The 15,022-nt window shown below is 44.4% G+C and overlaps 1 pseudogene; it reads left to right on the top strand.

Annotated features, from left to right (window-relative positions):
* Positions 1-6,550: 6,550 nt before the first annotated feature.
* On the top strand, positions 6,551-14,122 carry LOC128574668 (nuclear autoantigenic sperm protein-like; annotated as a pseudogene).
* The last annotated feature ends 900 nt before the right edge of the window (positions 14,123-15,022 follow it).

Genomic DNA, 15,022 nt, shown 5'->3' with positions numbered 1-15,022 from the left:
CCAGACCCCTGGCAAGAAGGAGTAAATTAGCAATTTCTTTGATGGTTTGGTAGGGGAGTGTAGGAAAGGTGAAGGGGATGGGAAAATCGAGGCAGCATCTCATGTCCTGCGTGCTGACATCTCTGCACTTGGCAGCCAAGCATCTCTGTGTCCCAGACCTGGAGCTCTTAGCCACAGACAGACATCAGCAAATACCCAGCTGGGCCACTGTGGCATTGGGCAAAGTGTCCTCCCTTCTCTTTCTCTTCCCCTCTTCTCTCCTCCAGATTCCCTCTAAATTCCCTCCCCTTCCACTGCCCCTCAGAGAAGCAGCTTGTTCCCTCCTGCTAGGACTGGGATCCCAAACCCAGAGGCACTTTCCTCCTGGATCTAAACCTTGGTGTTTAGAGCCCCTGGATCTGAGAAAAAGCAAAGGATGTCTCAGCACAACGTGTGACCACTCAACATGGGCCAAGTATAATTAGAGCTGGGAAAAGGGTTACAGGATTCTGCTGGCCTGCGAGGCCCATCAGAGACCTCAGTGTATAGTTCCTGTCTCCTGCCCTGTCTTATCCACCCCACCCAGCCCTGCCCAGGCCTGAGACTGGACTTCTGAACTCTTTGACTTGACTGTGCTAGGGAAACTTGGATGACCTCCTGGGCTAATTATGGCTCTTGCCACCTCCAAAGCTCTTTCCCCATGCACATGGTCATGAACAGGAACAGCATCCATCACAAACCCAGCCACAAGGAGCTTGGGAGCCCCCAGTGGCTCTAGAATTCCTAATGGAAGAGGCTTCAGTGGTCATCTGGATGGAGGGAGAAAGTGAGCTTGGAAACTTTCTCAGAGCCAAGTTGTAGATCAGTAATATTAACAGCACTATCAAAACATGCTTTTATTTCAGCTTTGCATAAAATTAAGAAAAGTTAATTGTCTAGCACAAAGAATAGAAATAGCTAAGTAATCACCTGGGCATGGTGGGTCATGCCTATAATCCTAGCACTTTGGGAGGCTGAGGGAGGAGGATAGCTTGAGCTCAGGGGTTTGAGGTTGCAGTAAACTATAATGATGCCACTACACTCCAGACTGGACAACAGAGTAAGAATCTGTCTAAAAAAAAAAAGAACAAGGGCGGAGGCAAGATGGCCAACTGGAGCCAGCTTTCCACAGAGGCTCCCGTCCATAAGAGAGTTAAAGGACAGAAGTTTAGCAAGTAAGCTGATGGTTTGGAGCTGAGCCAAGAGAGAAGGTTGAAGAATGCACATCAACCCTGCTGAGGTGAGCTGTGACCCCAAGGATACAAACAATAGGTACAAAATCCATAGCCAAGCAGAATACCCAGAGAAACTGATTCACTAAGGTAGGACAGAGATCACCTGAAAACAAGACAGAGCCACTTAGCCCCACTACACCAAGTAAGTCCCCAGTGGCTCAGGCCATAGCACTGTATGGGTCCTTTGCAAAGCTCTAGGGGAAAAGTACAGACACCAGTCCCAGCTCTTGGGCAAAGGGCTGGTTAATCACTGCCCCAGAAGCCCCTCAAACCAACTTCACCTTATCTGCTCATCTAGCCAAACAGTGTAAAATAATCATGGGGCGGAATCAGCAGAAAAACTCCAGTAACGTGAATAACCAGAGTAGATCAACTCCCCCAAGGAATGACATGGCAGACACAACTGAAGATCCCATTCATAAACCAATGGCTGAGACGTCAGAAATCGAATTCAGAATTTGGATCGCAAATAAGATTAATAGAATGAATTTAAAGTAGGAATTAGAAATTCAAGGAGGATGGGCGGCGCCTCTGGTTCAGTGAGTAGGGTGCCGGCCCCATATGCCAAGAGTGGCGGGTTCAAACCCAGCCCCGGACAAATTGCAACCAAAAAATAGCTGGGCGTTGTGGTGGGTGCCTGTGGTCCCAGCTGCTCGGGAGGCTGAGGCAAGAGAATCGCGTAAGCCCAAGAGTTAGAGGTTGCTGTGAGCCGTGTGACGCCACGGCACTCTACTGAGGGCGGTACAGTGAGACTCTGTCTCTACAAAAAAAAAAAAAAAAAAGAAATTCAAGGAGGATTTCAAAAGTTGTCTCAAGAATTCAATGAATTCAGAGACAAAATCATCTAAGATTTTGACACTTTGAGACAAGAATTTTCAGCCCTCAAAGATCTGAGAAATATAGTAGAATCCCTCAGTAACAGAATGGAGCAAGCAGAAGAAAGGAATTCTGACATGGAAGACAGAATGCTCCCAAACTCTCAAAGAGGAAGAGAAATGGAGAACAAAAATGAATCATTCTCTCAGACACCTCTGGGGTAATTCAAAGAAAACTAATATTTACTTTATGGGAATCCATGAAGATGATGAAGTTGCTTTGCAAGGCACAGAGGCTCTTCTTCATGAGATTATGAAGGAGAACTTTCCAGACATGCCAAGAGATTCTGAAATTCAGATAGCAGACAGTTTCAGTACCCCAGCATGACTCAACCAGAATAAGACATCCCCCAGGCACATCATAGTTAACTTCACTAAAGTTAATATGAAGAAGATAATTCTGAAAGCAGCCAGATGTAAGAAAACCATAACTTACAAGGGTAAGAATATTAGAATGACTGCAGATATCTGTGCTGAAAACTTTCAAGCTTTAATCTCCTAAAACAAAATAACTTTCAACCCACAATCCTGTATTCAGCTAAACTGAGTTTTGTTTCTGATGGAGAAATTAAATACTTTAATGACATTCACATATTGAAGAAATTTGCCATAACTAAACCAGCTCTCCAGGATATTCTCAGACCCATCCCCCATAATGGCCAGCACAATCCTCCACCACAAAAGTAAACTCACTCAGAAACTTTTTATCAAATTCCAACTTCCACAGTGGTGAAAGGATTAAAAATGTCCACTGGACTTTCGAAAAACTTAATACCCAAAATTCTACCAGGCTTATCAATATTCTCAATTAATGTGAATGGCTTAAATTGTCCTCTAAAGAGGCACAGGTTGGCTGATTGGATACAAAAACTCAGGCCAGATATCTGCTGCATAGAAGAATCTCATCTTACCATAAAAGATAAATATAGACTCAGGGTGAAGGGATGTCATCTATATTTCAGGCAAATGGAAATCAGAAAAAAGCAGGTGTTGCAATTTTATTTGCAGATACAATAGGCTTTAAACCAACAAAAGTAAAGAAAGATAAGGATGGTCACTTCATATTTGTTAAGGGTAACACTCAACATGATGAGATTTCAATTAAATGCACCCAATTATGCATCCAACCAGAATGCGCCTCAATTTATAAGAGAGACTCTAATGGACATGAGCAACTTGATTTCCTCCAACACCGTAATAGTCAGAGATTTTAACACTCCTTTCACAGTGTTGAATAGATCCTCCAATAAGAAGCTAAGCAAAGGCGGCGCCTGTGGCTCAGTGAGTAGGGCGTCGGCCCCATATGCCAAGGGTGGCGGGTTCAAACCCAGCCCCGGCCAAACTGCAACAAAAAAATAGCCGGGCGTTGTGGCGGGCCCCTGTAGTCCCAGCTGCTTGGGAGGCTGAGGCAAGAGAATTGCGTAAGCCCAAGAGTTAGAGGTTGCTGTGAGCCGAGTGACGCCATGGCACTCTACCGAGGGTGGTACAGTGAGACTCTGTCTCTACAAAAAAAAAAAAAAAAAAGAAGCTAAGCAAAGAAATTTTAGACTTAAACTTAACCATTCAACATTTGGATTTAACAGACATCTACAGAACATTTCATCCTAACAAAACTGAATACACATTCTTCTCATCAGCCCACGGAACATACTCCAAAATTGATCACATCTTAGGTCACAAGTCTAAGCTCAGCAAATTAAAAAGAATAGAAATTATTCCTTGCATCTTCTTGGACTATCATGGAATAAAAGTTGAACTCAGTAACAATAGGAATCTGCAAACTCATACAAAAACGTGGAAGCTAAATAACCTTATACTGAATGATACTGGATCACAGATGAGATTAAGAAGGAAATTACCAAATTTTTGGAACAAAACGACAATGAAGACACAAATTATCAGAACCTCTGGGATACCACAAAGGCAGTCCTAAGAGAGAAATTTATAGCACTGCAAGCCTTTCTCAAGAGAACGGAAAGAGAGGAAGTTAACAACTTAATGGGACATCTCAAGCAACCGGAAAAGGAAGAACATTCCAATCTCAAACCCAGCAGAAGAAAAGAAATAACCAAAATTAGAGCAGAATTAAATGAAATAGAAAATAAAAGGTTATACAACAGATCGATAAATCAAAAAGTTGGTTTTTTGAAATGTTCAAAAAAATAGATAAACCTTTGGCTAACCTAACCAGGAAAAAAAGAGTAAAATCTCTAATTTCATCAATCAGAAATGGCAAAGATGAAATAACAACAGACTCCTCAGAAATTAAAAAAATCCTTAAGGAAGGGTGGCACCTGTGGCTCAAAGGAGTGGGGCACTGGCCCTATATACCAGAGGTAATGGGTTCAAACCTGGCCCTGGCCAAAAACTGAAAAAAAAAAAAAAAATCCTTAATGAATATTACAAAAAACTTTATTCTCAGAAATATGAAAATCTGAAGGAAATTGACCAATACTTGGAAGCACACCACCTTCTAAGACTTAGCCAGAATGAAGTGGAAATGTTGAACAGGCCTATATCAAGTTCTGAAATAGCATCAACTATACAAAATCTCCCTAAAAAGAAAAGCCCAGGACCAGATGGCTTTACATCAGAATTCTACCAAACCTTTAAAGAGGAACTAGTACCTATATTACTCAACCTTTTCCAAAATATAGAAAAAGAAGGAATACTACCCAACACATTCTATGAAGCAAACTCACCTTAATCTCCAAATCAGGAAAAGACCCAACAAGAAAAGAAAATTATAGACCAATATCACTAATGAATATTGATGCAAAAATATTCAATAAGATCCTAACAAACAGAATCTAGCAACACATCAAATAAATTATACACCATGACCCAGTTGGTTTTATCCCAGGGTCTCAAGGCTGGTTCAATATACGTGAATCTATAAATATAATTCATCACACGAACAAATTAAAAAATAAAGACCATATGATTCTCTCAATTGATGCAGAAAAAGCTTTTGATAATATCCAGCATCCTTTCATCATCAGAACACTTAAGAAAATTGGTATAGAAAGAACATTTCTTTTTTTTTTTAATTTTTATTTTTTACTTTATTAATTATTATTATTATTGTTATTATTTTGCACAGTTTTTGGCCAGGGCTGGGTTTGAACCCACCACCTCCTGCATATGGGGCTGGTGCCCTACTCCATTGAGCCACAGGCGCCGCCCAGAAAGAACATTTCTTAAACTGATAGAGGCCATCTACAGCAAACCCACGGCCAATATCAAATTGAATGGAGTTAAATTGAAATCATTTCCACTCAAATCAGGAACCAGGCAAGGTTGCCCATTGTCTCCACTGCTTTTTAACATTGTAATGGAAGTCTTAGCCATCGCAATTAGGGAAGAAAAGGCAATCAAGAGTATCCATGTAGGGTCAGAAGAGATCAAACTTTCACTCTTCACAGAGGATATGATTATATATCTGGAAAACACCTGGGATTCTACCCTGTTTCCCTGAAAATAAGATAGTGTCTTACTTTAAGGTCTCTCCCAAAGATGTGCTAGGTCTTGTTTTCAGGGGACGTCTTATCTTTCCTGTAAGTAGGTCTTATTTTCGGAGGATGTCTTATTTTCAGGAAAACAGGGTACTACAAATTTTATATACCAACAATAGTCAGGCTGAAAAAACCATCAAGGACTCTATTCCGTTCACAGTAGTGCCAAAGAAGATGAAATATTTGGGAGTATACCTAACAAAGGACGTGAAAGATCTCTATAAAGAGAACTATGAAACTCTAAGAAAAGAAATAGCTGAAGATGTTAACAAATGGAAAAACATACCATGCTTGTGGCTGGGAAGAATCAACATTGTTAAAATGTCTATACTACCCAAAGCAATATACAATTTTAATGTAATCCCTATTAAAGCTCCACTGTCATACTTTAAAGATCCCGAAAAAGTAATGCTTCGTTTTATATGGAGTCAGAAAAAATCTCGAATAGCCAAGACATTACTCAGAAATAAAAACAAAGCAGGAGGAATTACACTATCAGACATCAGACTATACTATAAATCAATAGTGACCAAAACAGCATGGTACTGGCACAAAAACAGAGAGGTAGATGTATGGAACAGAATAGAGAATCAAGAGATGAACCCAGCTACTTACCATTATTTGATTTTTAACAAGCCAATTAAAAACATTCAGTGGGGAAAATATTCCCTATTTAACAAATGGTGCTGAGTGAACTGGCTGGCGACCTGTAGAAGACTGAAACTGGACCCACACCTCTTGCCATTAACTAAGATAGACTCTCACTGGATTAAAGATTTAAACTTAAGGCATGAAACTATAAAAATGCTAGAAGAGAATCTGCCATTTTCTGTCTTTGGCGCCCCATATTCTTTCTGTTTTCTTCACAGGCTCTGTTCCCCTACTTGCTTACCACTTCACGGGAACGATGGCCACAGAGTCCACAGCCACTGCCGCCATCGCCGCGGAGCTGGTTTCTGCCAGAGTTGAAGAAGATGTTCCTGTGCCTTCTACCTCTGCAGATAAAGTGCAGAGTCGGGATGTGGATAGTGAAGCTAAGAAATTACTGGGATTAGGACAGAAACACCTGGCGATGGGTGATATTCCGGCAGCTGTAAATGCATTCCAGGAAGCAGCCAGTCTTTTTTTTTGGCCGGAGCCGGGCTTCAACCCACCACCTCCGGTATATGGGACTGGCACCATACTCCTTGAGCCACACGCACCACCCCAAAAGAAAGAATGAAGAATGGTGTTGTGGGAAATGGCTTGGAAGGTGTGCATGTGGAAGAGAAAGGAGAAAAAACAGAAGAATCTCTGGTAGAAAATAATGATAATATAGATGGTATGTAGAGCTGCACATGATATTTGAGAGCTGTGACGCTGTGTATTTCTTACATACCAGTGATGCAAATGGGGCTTTCATTGCCTTGGATGGTCTCTCCTAAGATGCTTGGGGTGATGCTTGGCATCTGGTGGAGACTGCAGTGGGGGTAGCCTATTACTGAAAATGACAGCAGCTTTTTTTTTTTTCCTTGAGACAGAGCCTCAAGCTGTTGCTCTGGGTAGAGTGCCATGGTGTTATAGCTCACAGCTACCTCCAACTCCTGGGCTCGAGCGAGTCTCCTGCCTCAGCCTCCTAAGTAGCTGGGACTGCGGCTGCCCGCCACAACCCCCAGCTATTTTTTTGGTTGCAACCTTCATGGATGCTTGGTGGGCCAGGCTGGATTCAAGCCTGCCAGCTCAGGTTCATGTGGCTGGCGCCTTAGCCGCTTGAGCCACAGGCACTGAGCCAGCTACAGCTTTTGTAAGAGTATAACTCAATTTCTTAAGTCTGCTACTTGGTGTTTTGGGTTTTTTTAACCCAAGGAATAAAAATAAGATTAAATTGATATTTTGAAAATATTGAAACAACTTTAAACCTTTTTCTGATGCCAGTTTTTTAGACAGTTGGTGCAGCTCAGTTATTTTAATGGCAATACTGTAGGAGCCTTTTTACATTTTTTTGTCTTAAGAATGTTAAACGTTGGCTTGGCGCCTGTGGCTCAAATGGTAAGGCGCCAGCCAATACACCTGGGCTGGAGGGTTTGAATCCAGCCTGGCCCACCAAACAACAATGACAGCTGCAAACAAAGAATAGCCGGGTGTTGTGGCGGGTGCCTGTAGTCCCAGCTGCTTGGGAGACTGAGGCAGGGGAATCGCTTGGGCACAGGAGTTGGAAGTAGCTGTGAGCTGTGATGCCATGGCAATCTACCCAGGGGGGCAGCTAATTTTTAGGCAATCTGTTAAAATTTGCCTGACTTTTTGAGGGTTTAAAGCAGCGATGCTCAACCTGTAGGTTGTGACCCCTATTTTAACAATGAAAATACATTGGGGCAATAGGAAGGTTGAGAACCACTGGTTTAAAGGGAATGTATTTTTAGTTAACATTTATACCTTTATCATTAAACTCGAAGACATGTTTATGCTTCATGTTCTTTAGCCATGTAGAGGAAGCAAGGGAAGAGTTGAGAGAACAGGTTATGACACCATGGAGGAAAAGAAGCAGCCAAAAAAAACAGAAGACAAGTCTTTGGCAAAACCTGGAACTGATAGAGTGAGAATAGGAGAGTGAAATCAAAAAAGGTGGAAAAGAAGATAACGGATATAAGTGAGCCTTCAGAGGAGCTACAGCAGAAAGTTGAATTGATGCCAGATCAGTTAATTGAAACCTGAAGTGGTGAAAGGAACAGCAGCACCAGAAAGATGGAATGAAAGTGAGATCATTTCTGGGAAGCAAAAACAAGGAGTCCCAGATGCTGAGGAAGAAAAATCAGTTTCTGGAACTGATGACCTGGAAGATTGCAAAAAAAGGTCAGGAGAAACAGGGACAGGTAATTGTAAGCCTAGAGGAGAAATCAAAAGAAGAGCAGCCTGTTGTGGCTCATGAAAAAGCCCGCCACTGCAGTGGAGGTAGAGGTAGCGCCCATAGACCCAGCAATCAAGCCAGTAGATATGGATGGGGATGAGCCAAAGGGGAAAGTAGCTACCTCTGAAAATGAGATAGGAAAGGCTGTTCTTGAGCAAGTGGTAGGGCAAGAAGAGTGCTGCTGAAGAGTCACCAGAGCTGACAACAAAGTCTACAGAAGCCTCAACGATATCTATCTCAGAAGTTTCTGGAGGGAGGGTAATGGGTGGGGCCACACCTTCGGTGCATGGTAGAATGGGTACAGGCGAAACTTACTAAAGGCAGAGTACAAATGTCTTCATACAATAACTAAGAAAATGCCATGAAGGCTACGTTGAACAGTTTGATGAGAATATTTCAGATTGTATATGAAACCAGCACATTGTACCCATTGATTGCACTAAAGTATACAGCTATGATTTAACAATTAAAAAAAGGAAGTTTCTAAGAAAAAAAAAATACTAGAAGAAAGTTCAGGGAAAACCCTTGAACAAATCGGTCTGGGCGAATATTTTATGAGGAGGACCCCCCGGGGCAATTGAAGCAGCTTCAAAAATACACTACTGGGATCTGATCAAACTAAAAAGCTTCTGCACAGCTAAGAACACAGTAAGTAAAGCAAGCAGACAGCCCTCAGAATGGGAGAAGACATTTTCAGGTTACGTCTCCGACAAAGGTTTAATAACCAGAATCCACAGAGAACTCAAACGCATTAGCAAGAAAAAAACAAGCAGCAGGAAGGGATAATGGCAGAGGTTAACAAGGGGCATCTTCACTTAAACTTCATTGACTAGACTGAGCAACTCACCCTAACCTAGTAGCAAAGAAGCTGGAAAACGTCTTTTTTTTTTTTAGACAGAGTCTAACTATGTCACCCTCAGTAAAGTGCTATGGCATCACAGCTCACAGCAACCTCAAACTCTTGGGCTCAAGTGGTTCTCTTGCCTCAGCCTCCCAAGTAGCTGGGACTACAGGCGCCTGCCACAACACCTGGATATATTTTTAGAGATGACGTCTCACTCTGGCTCAGGCTGGTCTCAAATTCATGAGCTCAGGTGATCCACCTGCCTCAGCCTCCCAGAGTGCTGGGATTACAGGCGTGAGCCACCGCTCCTTGACCTAACATCTGGCTATTTAGATTCTTAGTACCCTAGATGGACAGGTGGGGAAAAGGCAGGAAGTGGGATAAGTTCCATGTTGGCTACACTGATTGATTCTTGCTATTGAACAACAGGAATGAGAAGTATGTCTCTGGGGCATCTTCTGACTCCCTGGCTGCTGGCAGACATTAAAGAAGACAGCAGGACGTCCAGGGGCTCAACTTCCTCCCGAATGAGGTTTGGATGACCCACTAGGCAAAAACCTCTGACCACGTGAGCCGTGAGCTGTTTGCCAAAGGCAAAGGGAAGACAGAATAGGCAGTAGAGAAGGTTGTCGTAGAGGGTCAGACAACTAAGTTCACGGACTCATCCTAAAAAAGCATGCTACATATCTCAATGCTGAACATCACTCCAGTCACCTTCGAAGTACTCCCCTTGGCACCTGGTGACTCTAGTGTGGGATTCAGCAATGAGGTATGTAGCACTTTTGGAGGGAAGAGTTCGTGGACTTAATTGTCTAACCTTGTAGTTGCATCATGTCCTGTTGCAGAATGAGAATTACACTTACCTACGTATTCTCCTTTTCTTGCTATGTCTTCTATGTATTTATGTCTTCTATGCATATATTTATTGATGAGGCTGATCATCCCTCATTCGTCCTGTATCATTTTGAACAAGGTGTTTTTTTGGTGGTGAGCTTTACAATTTTTTTTTTTTTTTTTGCAGTTTTGGCCAGGGCCAGGCTTGAACCCGCCACCCTCGGTATATGGGGCTGGTGCCCTACCCACTGAGCCACAGGCGCCACCCGAGCTTTATACAATTTAGTGCACAGACTACAGGCTATCGAGATGGGGTGGGGACTAAACCAGAGAAGGGGACAGCACCAGGTTCCCTGGAGTAAAAGCAGGATGCAGCAACTGCTGGAGCGTTGGATATCCCTGTCTAGGAAAGAACAGGAATGCCTTTATTTGATTCAGGCATGTTTGCCTTAGGTTGGGTACTAACTTGTGGTTGTTTAGTGGAAGTTTAAAAGAGGAAGCAGCACGGAGATGGAGGTTGAGTAATTAAGGAATACACTGTGCCAAATGCTGAAGATCCACTGACCCTACTCAGCACACCAATTCTCAGTCCCTGCAAACCCCAATTCTACCATGGCTTCTTGTACTATAGACTCTGGACGTCTAGAGAGGATGTTTTAGGCTCTGGTGCAGCTAGGATTCCCACGCGTCACATGGCTTCTGCCAAGGAGATACCAACAAACCAGAAATGGGAGGTGGCACTGGGCGGAGATGGCCACATGGCTCCTCTGATAGTGCTGTGGTGAGAGTGGAGCCCCTGGTGCCAGGTCTGCTCCTGGCATCTAGGTACTGAGCAGGCAACTCTCCCAACTGTGTTGTGGGCAGTGAGATTCTTGAGTCAGCAGCGGCGGCAGAAGCTCTTCTGTCAGGCTAATTTTGCAGTGAGATCTGGGGTTATTCCTGGAAGCTCAGCCTAGAGTCTGCTTCTCAGGTCTTCTAACGAGTCTGGCACCAATGTAATAGACCAAGTCAACCTGTCCTAGTTGAACCTGCTGGGTGGACACTATTGTCTGCCTCTGGAGCCTGACAAATCACTGTGTCTTATTTTCATTTCTTTCCTCATCTGCCTTTCATTAAATTGATACATTTCTTCTGCTTATTTGAAAATTATTCATTTTCTTTTTCTTCGTTCAGTGGTTAATCCAGAATTACTATAATTTGTATGTATGTAAATTTCCCCTGTCAATTTCTAAAGTTTATTGACGTTTAAATTTTCCTTCCCAGCAAGTCATCACCTTAGCATAGTCTCACTTCCTTCTAGACACTGACATTCCACTGCCAAGCTGGTTTTTCTGTGGTGCTTTCAGGACGAGGACCGAGGGAGGGACATAGCAATCTCATTCTAACAGTTCATGGTAACATCATACGCTGGAAGTGGATCATTCCTAACATGTACTTCTATCTTTTTAAGAAATTGCACTGAAGACTTGGCGCCTGTAGCACAGTGGTTATGGTGCCAGCCACATACACTGAAGCTGGTGGGTTCGAATCCAGCCCAGGCTTGCTAAACAACAATGACAACTGCAACAAAAAATAGCTGGGCACTGTAATGGGCGCCTGTAGTCCCAGCTACTTGGGAGGCTGAAGTAGGAGAATCACTTGAGCCAAGAGTTTGAGGTCACTGTGAGCTGTGATGGCTATGGCACTCTACCAAGGGCAACATAGTGAGACATAGTGAGAAAAGAAGGAAAGAAAGAAAGAAAAAGAAAAGAAAAGAAAAGAAAAGAAAGAAAGAAAGAAAGAAAGAAATTGCACTGAAGAACAGCACATTTCCAAATCTATTGTGTAAGAATGTGTTCATGAGCCAATGCTTATTTAATGGGGTGTGGTTCACTTGTTTTTCTACAGACTCATGCCATTGTGACAGAATTAAGATGTGGGACCTTTAGGAAGTGATTATGTTATGAAGATTCTGCTGTCATGATTATATTGATTAGAGTTTCATGAGTGCCCACCGGGTACCAGGCCATGAGCTGGGCACTGTGACACCTCTGCCATCCTCCCAGCCACCTTACAAGGTAGGTGTGCTACACCTTGCCTAGATGAGGAAATTGCGGCTCTGAGAGGTGAAATCTCTTGCACATGGGCCCTCAGGAAGCCAGAGTGTGTCAAGAGTGACTCCAGAATTTTATGACCCTAAATGTCATTGAGAGAGAGAACAGCAGATTCAACAGAGGATATATTAAGCCCTTTAGGAACCCCAAAGTGCATGACAAAAATAGGCAGTGGCACTTTCCCCCTAGGCATGGGCAACTCAATCAAAACTGGGCCATTTCCACAGCAAGCTCTTGTCCTTTTTTTTTCCTTTGTCACCCTTGGTAGAGTGCCGTGGCATCACAGCAGCCTCCAACTCTTGGGCTTAGGCGATTCTCTTGCCCCAGCCTCCCAAGTAGCTGGACTACAGGCACCCGCCACAACGCCCGGCTGGTTTTGTTGCCATTGCCACTGCTGTTTTAGGTGGCTGGGGCCGGGTTGGAACCCGCCACCCTTGGTATGTGGGGCAGGCGCCCTACCCATTGAGCCACAGGCACCGCCCGCAAGCCCTTGTCCTTTAAAGAGAGGGGTGTCCTGCTCTCCCTGGGTAGTGGGGGGCTATAAGGATTATGGATTGAGGGTGGGCACAGAAGGTCCCTTTGCCATACTGGCTGTGAGGCCCCAGTTCCCAGGGGGCCCAGAACACGTTGTGCCACCTCCCCAGCCTCCATGCTTAGAGAGACTCTGGTGGACACCAGCAAATGCAGTAAATGGGAGAGATTTATTTATTTATTTATGTATTTATTTAAGACAGAGTCTCAATTTGTTGTTCTGGGTAGAGTGCCGTGACATCACAGCTCATAGCAACCTCTAATTCAGGTTCAAGCGATCCTCTTGCTTCAGTTTTTTTTTTATTTTTAGTAGAGATGAGGGTCTAGCTTTTTGCTCAGGCTGGTCTCGAACTCTCAAGCTCAAGCAATCCACGTGCCTCAGGCTCCCAGAGTGCTAGGATTACAGGCGTGAGCCATCACGCATGGCTGGGAGAGAGAGATGTTAAGAAAACTCCTGAGTAGATACTCATACACGGGCAGGAATAGGGATGCTGTGATGGCCCACTCCTGTCCGGCCAGCCAAGGCTCAAAGATAGAAATTGAGGCCAGGAGCAGTGGCTCATGCCTATAATCCCAGCACTCTTGGCAGGCCAACATGGGTGGATTGCTTGAGCTCAGGAGTTAGAAACCATCGTGAACAAGAGCAAAACCTCATCTCTACTAAAAATAGAAAAACTAGCTGGATGTCGTGATGGGCATCTAGCTCAGAGATCTCACATTAGGCAGAGAGTGGAGAAGGCTTCTCAGCCAGAGGAAGTGACTGTCCTGGCCCCACTGGGCTCCAGGTTCTCACACTTCGCCTGCCTTTTGTCTGTTTAATAAACCTCAGGCTGCAACAGGAAGAGGGTTTGACTGAGAGGATGGCTCCCTCACCTCTATCCCTTCCGGACTCCACCTCTTTGAGCTGCTCACAGCAAAATCCTCCACCCTGTCTCTCTTTCCTATTTCCTTTTCGCCCTTTAACGTGGTCCTGCTAAGGGCGTGATTTCCAGCAAGACGCTGAGATCACACTTGCTGAGGTCCCCTCTATCTGGCCAAAACCAATGGCCAGTTCTCTGACATCATCAGATATGACTTTGCAGGTTATTTGATGCCTGGACTCCCTCTTTCTGGTGTAATTTTCTGTACCGGGCTTCTAGGACGCCACCTTCTCCTGGTTTCCTCCTGCTTCCCTGTCCTTGGTGCTTCTGCTCTGCTCAGCTGCTGAACACAGCCGTGCCTCACGGCTCAGCCCTGGGGCATCGTGGCTTTTGTCTACACTTGCTCCTTCTTTCCCAGGTGAACGTGCTCTGAGTTAGGTGAAATGCCACTTTAGAATCATCGCTCCCAAACCTATGTGCCCCCAGCCCCATGCCAGTCTATGTCCCTGTAAAGAGTATGACCAGTCACCTAGTTTCTTGGGCAGGAAACCTAGAAGTGATGCATGGTGCCTCACTTTCCCTCGTCTCTACCTTTGACCATTGCCTTGCCCTGGCTCGACCATCTTCACTGCTGGAGCCCTGGTTGGAGGTCCCATGATTTCTCACCTGGAGCCCTGCAGACACTGCTAACTGGCTTTCCTGCTTCCTCTCTCATTGCTGCTTCCACTGCAGACTTTCCAAAACAGAAACAATGCTGAGGGCTCCCACTACTTAGACCAGAACCCAAAGTCTCGCCCAATGAGACCCTGCAAGGTCTGGCCCTGCCCACTTCTCTCACCTCATCCCTCCCCGTCTCCCATCACCCACTGGCCACATCTAGCCCCATGGAACTTTCAGGCACCCTAAAGCTGTTCTCCCCACAGGGCCTTTGCATAGCCTGTTCTCACTCTCTGGATGTCTCTTCCCTGAGGTCTTCAAATTGACACTCCCTCTGAGAGGCCTTCCCAGACTGCACCCAGACTCCCAAATCGCTGTGTTCGGTTACCCTGCTCGATCTTCTTCAGGGTATTTACTGCTATCTGGTAACGTTAGTTGTAGATTTGCTGTCCGTCTGTCTGTCAGTAATGACAGATGATGTCTATCTTGTATCCTGCTGTGTCTGGCCAGCTAAACCTGTGCCTGGCATACAGTAGTGGCTTAAAAAACTTATGCAGAAAGAAAGAAGGGAGAAAGGAAGCCCCAAAGTGTAGTTTAGAGCAAATTCTGATCCCCCATAAAAGGCCAGAGTCCAGAGTCTAGTTGCCAATCTTCGTTAATCTGAAATAATCCCCTG

The sequence above is a fragment of the Nycticebus coucang genome, chromosome 22 (genome assembly GCF_027406575.1).
Source record: "Nycticebus coucang isolate mNycCou1 chromosome 22, mNycCou1.pri, whole genome shotgun sequence".
Classification (NCBI taxonomy): domain Eukaryota; kingdom Metazoa; phylum Chordata; class Mammalia; order Primates; family Lorisidae; genus Nycticebus; species Nycticebus coucang.
Note: the sequence above shows the minus strand (reverse complement) of the source record. Positions and strands in the feature narration are given on the sequence as shown.